The sequence below is a fragment of the Chiloscyllium plagiosum genome, unplaced genomic scaffold (genome assembly GCF_037043375.1).
Source record: "Chiloscyllium plagiosum isolate Xiang-an unplaced genomic scaffold, Cpla_swu_hap1 HiC_scaffold_41, whole genome shotgun sequence".
NCBI classification, from domain to species: domain Eukaryota; kingdom Metazoa; phylum Chordata; class Chondrichthyes; order Orectolobiformes; family Hemiscylliidae; genus Chiloscyllium; species Chiloscyllium plagiosum.
Genome location: NW_028270179.1, coordinates 28,922,022 through 28,931,779, shown reverse-complemented (window position 1 = coordinate 28,931,779; position 9,758 = coordinate 28,922,022).

Genomic DNA, 9,758 nt, shown 5'->3' with positions numbered 1-9,758 from the left:
TGATTGTGGCCAGCTTTCAGAGACCAGAATTTCCAGCTTCCTTTTTAATTTTCAAGTTTAGTTTGAAGAATTATTTTTGAAGTCGCAACACGGCAGAAGTGGTTGGAAGTTTGAAGAAGCAAAATATATATTTTTTCCCTCGCTCAGTTATAGGTAGAATCTGTGGTTTTGTCCACTGCTGGTTTGCAAATCTATTTTTCTGAATTCGTCTTCTTGTCAAGTAGTGCGTTAACGGGATGGGATTATACTGGCATGTTAATAAGTAAAAGTTAATGTATCTGTCATTCTATTACGTTTTTCAATAGAATTGAGTTAATCTAAATTCGTCTTTATTTTGTTTTACTTTATCTATAGTGTATAAAGAAATTTTGCTTTGTTAAGTTTGACTAGTTTGGCCAATTGAGTTGCATTTGAACACAGAACATGGCATTTGCCTTTAAATAAGAAAAAATGATAATATCGAGGCTACTTTCTTGAAATATTTTCATGGTGTCGGTAGCACCATGCAAACTCTCCTCAGCACTGACAAAATTAATAATGATTTGTATGATACGTTAGGTTGTGACACCAGAAGGTTGTGCCACAGTTGCCAAAGGATTACCAAAAACGTATTGCGATAGTGGTGATTCCGCAATGTTGAGAGGCTTTGATTGGTCTTGGGATCACAAGGAAAAACAGTCAAACCAGATGTCACAGAGGAGCTTCAGCAACAATTAATTTTCAAGGTGATAAACGGTGAAAACTTAGACTGCTGGAGATCAGAGCAGAGACGTTGGACTCTGTAGCGCCAATATATAAGCCAATTACTTTTGTAGCAGGACAGTTTAAGTCGCTGATACTGCTGGCAAAAAATTGCTTTGATTGTTCATGCCATTTCAGTAACTGAATTCATCAGCAAAAATGCGAAGCTATACATGGTTATAATGTGTGTCAAATGATTACTGACTGGAATTATTCTGTTCCTTGAAGCATCAGCAGTATCTGATCCCAATATCGATTTAATGCAGTTAATATGCACTAAATAAAACGCAGTGGATTAACACTTAAACCATCATAGTACTTCAAATCCTTTTTCACTGAACGAAATTCAGCAAGATAAATGCACAGACTTGCGGAAGTTATAAGAATAAAAAGAACTGATCTGCACAACGTTTCATCCAATCAGGATATTTATTTTGATTTTAGTCTACTTGGTGTTTTGTTTTAAACTTGGAAATGAAATAGATGGTCTGAACAAAATGAACAGACTCATTGAAAAACTGCAGTCATAGAGAGCTTCGAATCCACATCTCTTCAGAGGCAACAACCAAAACCCTGCTCTCGAGACTGATCAGCTACGTTAACACAACTCTTCCTTCCTTCATGAAGGATTGGACAGCCACAGCCACCCCAGTATAACACGAGCATCTGTTATGGGCCAGGCTAGACCTCCAGACATTTTTTTTAAAGGGAGCTCAGACACTAGCGTTTTCTTAATTGAGTTGCAGATGTGAAGTAGATATTCCAGGTGTGATGCCAAATCAGACTTCCATTCAGCAGTACGGATGAAACACAAGCAAAAGAGAATGGAATTTACAGTAAGTTAAATTTTGAAAACGTAATTGACCGGACACAACACATTCACTCAGTAACTGCTCCAATCCAGTTTCATCCCATAATCACACTCCTTGTCAAGAAGTTTAATTTAAACGCAGATTCTTACAGGCAAAAGAAATGAAAATCATACACAGAGATTTCAGAGGAAGTCAAGCAGGAATAATTTGCTGAAGCTTGTAGAATTCCTCTAATCCAGCACTTTGTGGCAGCCACAGATAAACCATTATGGAAAAAAAACTTAACCTAGGAGAACTGCCACTCCCTTGGTGTCGTTAATCCGGGCGCTTCCTCGGGTCCTTGCACCACTGCCTTTACATCTGCTTTTTTTAAAAAAAAATGTCAAAGAACAAAACAATCTTTCAACAGTGACAGCATCACCACACCTTCTGCATTAAAGAATAACAAACTTTAATATGTAAAGACAGCTTCATTTTAAACCGCATAGTCTTAGGCTGTTAGCACACAAAAATACATACACATTACATTGACTATAACCATGCAAACGTTCATTACTACATTCCATTTCAGTGCGTTAACTCTTGCCACTGGGTCGATAATTACTCTTATTCGTCCTGTCACAAGTATAATTTTCAAACTGAACAGCTGCAATAATAAGCTCCTTTGAAATATATTTGATTTTTGCTCTTACATATCTCCAAAACTTTTCATGGATTATGATCAGTACATATGATAGTCTCAGACCCATTACTGTGAGGATGTGTGGCGCTTGCAAAGCAAAGCGGGTCGAGCAGCATTGGAGGAGCAGGAGACACGACGTTTTCGGCATAAAGGTTTATCAGTAATGGAGAAGGGTATCGGGCTGAGAGATCAAGAGAAGGGTGTTGGGACGGGGGAGAAGGTATTTGGAAGGCGATCGGTAGATGAAGGTGATGCTGATGTTGACAGGTTGGTGTGGAAAGTGGAGTGGATTTGTGGGAATGAAGAATGATAGGTCGGACACTTCACGAGAGCGTTGTTGAGTTGGAAGGTTGCATCTAAGGTAGGGTGGGGGTAGATGAGGATACTGGTGAAATCGACATTGATTTTTTGTGCTGGTAGGGTCCAAGTGTAAGATGAGGGGCTCCCACCTTCAGCCTCTGGTGGCTTGGATTTGGTGGTGGACGAGGTGCAGGACTTGCATGTCCTCTGCCGATTGGGAGGGGGAGTTGAAGTGGTCGGCCACAGTGCAGTGTGGTTGTTGGGCGCGTGTGTGGTCGAGATGGTATTTAAAACGTTTCACAACTTGGCGTCCTGTCTCCTCAGTGTCGAGGAGACATTTATGACATTCATAAATGAATATCCAATTTCCTGGAGAAATGTCCAACAGCTCTTTCTGCCTTCTCTTTGTCTTCTTGTAAGAGTAGTAACACTGGAAGCCATCTCACTCACATTCATAACTACCTTGAATAATTTTGCGTAATTAAAGGTGGTGAGTCGAGCGTCAGTGGCTAACACAGCTTTTAGGCTGTCTTGCAGTTTGCTGTCCAGTGAATCTTCACACATTTCTTCAGTTCTTCAGTGAGCAGAGCAGCCATCCTACTAAACTTCGGCATGAATTTCCAACAAAACCCACTTAATCCCAAGAATCATAATACTGCTCTTGTCGTGGACGTATGGAAAATATCCCAATGATGTTAGTTTTCACACTCAATAGGGCCACATATCCATGTCTGATAATATGGCCCAGGAATGTGTCTTGAACTGTTTCACACTGACCGCAGGTTTATCACCAATCTTGCCTTCTGCAGTCGTTCAATCTATTTCGATAATTACTTGACATTTTTCTTCCTTGTGTGATTAAACGCCACCGGGTCATCAATGTACACCACACAATTGTGTAATCCAGGAGAGACTTGATTAGCTAACCTTTCAAATGTGGCTGGGGCATTTTTCACACCAAGTGGCATGAGTTTAAATTGATATAGTCCATTCAGTGTCACGAAAGCTGAAACAGTCTTCACTCTTTTAAATAAATGTTTCTGCCAGAATCGTCTGAGCAAGTCTAACCGAGCGACAAACATCGCTTTTCCCATCTTCACAATACAGTCATACAAACGTGGAGTCGGATATGAATCAGAATTCGTAACTGTGTTGACTGTGCGATTGTCAACGCATAACTGTTGGGTACCGTCTGGTGTTAGCACCATTACTATGGGTGAACTCTAGTCACTGAGACTCACTTCCATTATGTTGTCTTTGAGCGTGCATGTAATCTCTTCTGAACCCGAGCTAACGTTACAAATGTTAAGTCCAGAAGGATGTTGCTTAATCGGAGCAGCATGTTCTATATCGACACGATGCAGAATTACATTAGCACTTCCCAATGAATTTCCACATATCCCTCATGTGATAGCAACAAATCTTTTGAGAGTCATTTGAGAATCCTCACGGAGGTAACTTAATAACTTATCCCATTTTTTGACGAATTCCTCATTGACGAATTCAATTTGAAGTATGACCAATTGAGAATACTCTGAACGTGGTTCTTCAGTCTATGTTGCGGCCAGTAACACATTCTGCTTTTGTTCTCCTTCACTCTTAAAATGTGTTTTGAGCATATTGCCGTCGCACATTCCGAGAGATTTCAGTCTGTTTGCAGGCCTTATCAAATAGTTCACACTTCTTAATCGTCGTTGTACTTAATAATGTTCACAAAACCTTACGTTTAAAGGTTGACAGACACTGGAAGTAAGAAATCTTGATTTCTGATAGCAAAATTGTGACTTTTGATCTTTTGCAAATTCCTTTTTTCATCATAAACTGTAACTTTCGAAATGCTGTCTCGTCAACTCCCGTGCATTATTTTACCTTTCTCTAAAATTTGACTCATAATCCAAATATATGTCTCTGAATTCTGACTCATCAATTTCACCATTATTTATTTCATGCTCCTATCACGTAAGGCCCAATCAGTAATTCAAATTCAGTAAATTCGTTTGATTCATTTGGTGCATGCCAATGGCAATAAACGTACAAACTGAATCCCTTCATCCCAAATATCTGGACAGCCATAATGAGAAACATTAACATGTCCTTGACCGTCTGAGGTCTACTTTTTAGCCTCCCCCGTGACGCGGGATGGTCGGCAGTAGATTACAATTGTTTTATTCCTAAGCTGCCCATAACTTCCTTGAATAATGTTGATGCAGAATCTGACACTTGATCTCATTGTGTCCCTGTGTGTAGTCCATATCTCGAAAAATATATTGAACAACTCTTCTACAATCATATTAGCTGTGATCTTGCGTATGGAATGGCCTCTGGAAATCTCTGAGCACATCCATTATTGTTTACAAATAATGATTCTCACTTTTGTTTTAGGTAGTGGTTCTGTGCCATTAATGTAAAGCTTTGTAAAACGTTCCTGTAATACATGAATGATTTTTGAAGGTGCTACTTTTATTAGTTTTCCAATTACCTTACATATATGACATGTCTGCCAAATTTCACCCACATCCTAATGATGTCCAGACCAGTAGAAATGTGTTTGTACTTTAGTTTGAGATTTTATTGCATCTAAACTAACCTCCCACAACACCTCCGTTCCATAAGCAACTGTTAATCCAACTTCATTAATACCTACCATTTCTCAAATGCCTCAGTATGTTATGTTTTCTATTTGCTCATCAAGCTTTCATTTTTAAGGCATTAACATTCAGGCATACACTCACATGCATCTTCCTTGTACTCTTGTTGATACAATTGTTTCAGTTTTTTGTCTTTTTTGTAGTAACTGTTAATTTCTCTGAGCTGGTAATATCGACTTTAGCTTCCAACTGTTTTTGTTTCATCTCATTTATTTGATCAACTATGGTCTTTGGTAATTCTACCTCAACTTCTTTATCTGTGTTCTTTGAATTCTCCTCCTATTTTAAGTGATGACTTTGTGACATTGTTATCACTCAGTCAGGAAACATCCTAGTATATTTGTTTCATTACCTCAGTTGTCTGATTTTGCACTGCATATTCAACGGCAGCAGACGTCACTTCTCCCGGTTACCCAGCTATATTATTCGCAAGAACAAGTTGTATTTCTGGTATGGAAAGATTTTCCTACCAACAGTTCTCCACGTTCCACTGGACACTCTACCCTTTCTTTTCTGTCATGGACGAGAAAAAGCCTCTCAAAACATTTCCTGAAGGAAGCTAGACTCGAACATTTCTAGTTGTTTTAAGCAGGTGTGCAGTGGATATTCCAGGTGAGATGCAACTGGCTCAACCACTCACTTTTACACCAAACCGTATTTATTTAGACATGCACAAAACAAAGCCAAATTTGGAATCATAGCACTTTGTAGAAGCTTCATTGACTCTATTGCGACGTAACGATGCTATTCCAAATACTTGCAACATTCCCATAAATACCCCCTTGGCCAAATAGCGGTAAAGTTCAACACAGGTTTTTACAGGAGAGATAAGTGATTGAGAGAAAATATCAGCATGGAGCTGTTTGTTTGACAAGCAAGCTGAAAAAAATATTGTTTGCTTTCTGAATCCAAAACAAACCAAACTCCAAGATCTGCTTTTGGAACTGACCACTCCCCTCTCATTGTGCAAGTTTTTTTTTTAACTTGAAAGCATTTGCCTGAGACAGTACCTGTTGGCTTTAATTAAACTGGTCATAAAAACCATCCAAATTAGATACATCGAAACCTATATGTTCACGGCCCCTTTGCAATGGACGGACAGCCTGATCTTGTTAAAGGAGCTGCATCGTCATACTACTTAACGAACACTTATTCTCTCGATATGACCTCCACGTACTTGCACTTTTCGGCAATAGTCCTTCGGAGTTGCATATCTCCGCATCTCTCATCATCAATGTTTGACAAGATCCGCATCTGTTAATACTGAGACTTCTTCACCTGCTGCTCCTGGCTTCTGCGAGTAAACCTCACCTCTGCAAACAAATGATTTACGACATTCTAGCGCTTCCTCCTGCCCCAACCCCAGACCTGGTTGTACATTCTAATGCAGATATTTTGTCTCCACTGCGCCTTCCTTTATCACTTAAATAAAATTCACAGTCTTATCCTGGTTTTCTACATCCGTCCTCCCAGTGTTTTTTTCCAAACAAACATCACTGAAAATTCCCGTCGCCTATTTATGTATGATGTATTTTAATACTATTGTCCACCCATCAAAATTGGTTTGATCCTTTCAAACTCAATGTATTTTTAGCGAGGGTCCTTCGTTCGATTCCTGAAAACTTATCTGGACATATCTGGCAGAATCTCTTATTACATTTAAGATGCCTTTCCTCACGCCCTCATAGTTATCGGACACCTCCTCGGATATTGCTTTATACACCTCACTAGCTCTACCTCGCAGTTTTGTTTGGATCAATAAAACCCATATGGTCTCTGGCCACTTCAGTCAATTTGCCACCTTCTCAAACCAGATGAAGAAGGCTTCCACATCCTTTTCGAAGAACATCAGGACTGCAGATGCTGGAGACAAGAGTCGGAGAGGGTGGTGTTGGAAAAACACAGATGGTCAGGCAGCAATTGAGGAGCAGGAGAGTCGACGTTTCGGGCACAATCCTTTTGTGAGGAATGAGGCTGGGTGCCAAGGATTTTAAGAGAAAAATGGGAGGAGGTTGTATCGGGGAACGTAACTGGGAATACAATATGTAAATGAGGGTCGAGTGAAAGTGATAATTCGGAAAGGAGGCTGGAGCAGATACATGAGAAGGAGGATTGACATGCAGGACCATTCAAGTTGGTGGTGCCGAGTTGGGAGGCTGGGACTTGTATAATTTGAAGAGGAGGTGTAATGGGGAAGCTTTTGAAATCCACATTGATCCAATGTGGTGGAAGGATCCCAAGATGCAAGACGAGGCACTCTTTCTCCAGGCGTCAGGAGGCCAGGGCTTGGTGGTGGATGATGCCCAGAAGTTGCATGTTCTTGTTGGAGCAGGTGGTGTGTAGTGGGATAAATTTGTTCAAGTTCTTTGGTGCAGTTGTCACAGAGATGTTCTCTGAATCTATCTGCACGTTGGTGTCCTGCCCCCGCCCAGTGTAGCGGAGGCCAAATCGGGTGCAACGGATGCAGTGGATGGCATTGTTGGAACTACAGGTAAATTTCTGTCGGTTGTGGAAAGATCCTTTTGGACATCGGACGGAAGTGAAGAGGGATATGTGGGAACAGTTCTTGCACTTCTTTCGATTGCATGGGAAGATGATGGGAGGGGACATTGGTTTGGGGGCTTTGAAGTGACAAGGGAGTCGCGGAGGGATGGTGTTTCTGAATCCAGATAGGGGCGGCGAGGAAAATATATCTGTGGTGGTGGGATCTGTTTGTATGTGGATGAAATAACGGGGGATAGTGCGTTGCATCCGAAAGTAGGTGGGGTGGAAGGAAAGGACCAGTGATGTTCTGTCGTGCTTTCCATTTGAAGGGCGGGGTTCAAGGGTGGAAGTGTGGGACGTGGAGGAGATGCATTGTAAGGCAGACATTCTTCTCATTAAAGTTATGAGATCGCTGGATATTTTTAAACAGTTCCCCAATAGACCTTTGGCTGCGATGTGTTTGCTCTCCTCCTCACTATCTTCCTTCCTAAGCCTATGTTCTATCTTCACCTCCATCCTTTTAAGCTGACTTTCCTGTCTCAGTGACAATTTCTGAAATTCAAACTCTGTCTCTTTGTCCCATACAACTCTCTCTTTCTCTCTGTATCTCTTTCTCCCTTTCTTCTGCTCGGGCTTTCTTTTCCTTCTCTTTTGTTCTGGTGAAGCAATTCTTTCGCTTCATTTTTGGTCTGCTCAGACGATCCGTTCCGATTGCTTTTCATTGCAATTCAAACTGTTTCAGTTTCCTTTCGTGTTCAAGCTGCTTCACCTCCAATTAAATTCTAGCAATTTACGAAGATTCACAAGACATTTCCTGCAATTTTAAATGCAGAATCATTTCTGTAATTCCCATCCGTTTTTCTCACAGCTGAAGACAACACGAAGATTTGCCTTCCTTTTCTCCATAATAGTGAATATTGTGGAATAAATTCAATGCAAGGCTTAGAAATGAGTAAGTCAGTCATATAACAAGCTTCAACTGGAGAATCAGCAAATGGAGCACACGCTGCCATCATGCCAGTCAAAAATTAAAATTATCGGTTCTGTTCGAGTTTTGCATGTTTATTTTCTGCACAACGTGTTTTCACTGGTAGGTGTTCTTGAGTCTGATGATTACGTTTGTAGCTATGGAGTAGATAAAAAAATGTACATCTATTGTTGAATCTTCTGACTCAAACATTATTCTGGTGTGTAGAATATCGAAATAACAAGAAAAGAATGACAAGGAAATTTGGTAAGGCTTTGAACATTTCAAAAGTAGGAGTCAACTCTGCTGTTGAGAAATACCTTCTGCTTCTTCAAAACGGCGGATTTATAATGGCTCTATCGAAGGTTAGGGATTGAACAGATTAACGAATTTTGGTCGTATCAGCCAACGAAGAGGAACACAGCTTGCTGTCACAGGAGTATTCTTCACTATCTTTGGAGTTTCTGACTGATTCGCTTCACATATGAGAAAAACATGATATCGATCACACTGGAACAACGTGGTGCTAGGAGTTCTATCAACTGTTAATATTTTCGGTCACTCAGCACATGATAGTTCTGAGCCAAGTAGATAACTTTTTATCTGAGTCTAGCATTGCTGAAAAACATCCCAACTAACAAGAAACATGGTTGTCCATTTGAACAGAATGATACTGATTATTTCCCATAATACAATGCTACAAAAAAAACTGGGAAAGTAAGGAATCAAAATAACGTATCAACAAACGAAACACATTCTTGAAAGCCACAGGCTAAACGTTTGTGTACACGAACCACCAGATTACGCAAATCCCGAGTTCTTGAAGGACGTGTTCACAGAGAAAGTGGATGAATTGGTGATTATTTAAAATTGATAACCATATCTGCAAGCTGGTAACTTGCAAATTCACTGGTTCATAAATGAGTAGGACAGACAAAGAAGAGGCGTTCGACTCATGCCAGATGTTAGTTAAAAAGCCATACCCAGTTGCAAAGATTGTGAACACAGGTAACGTCAGAAAAGAACTAGATTGGAAAGATACAACATTTACTTTTATTGAGCATGGATCTGATAAAATGCTGGAAAGCAGAATATGAGCACAGAACGAATTATTTTCTTTCCTT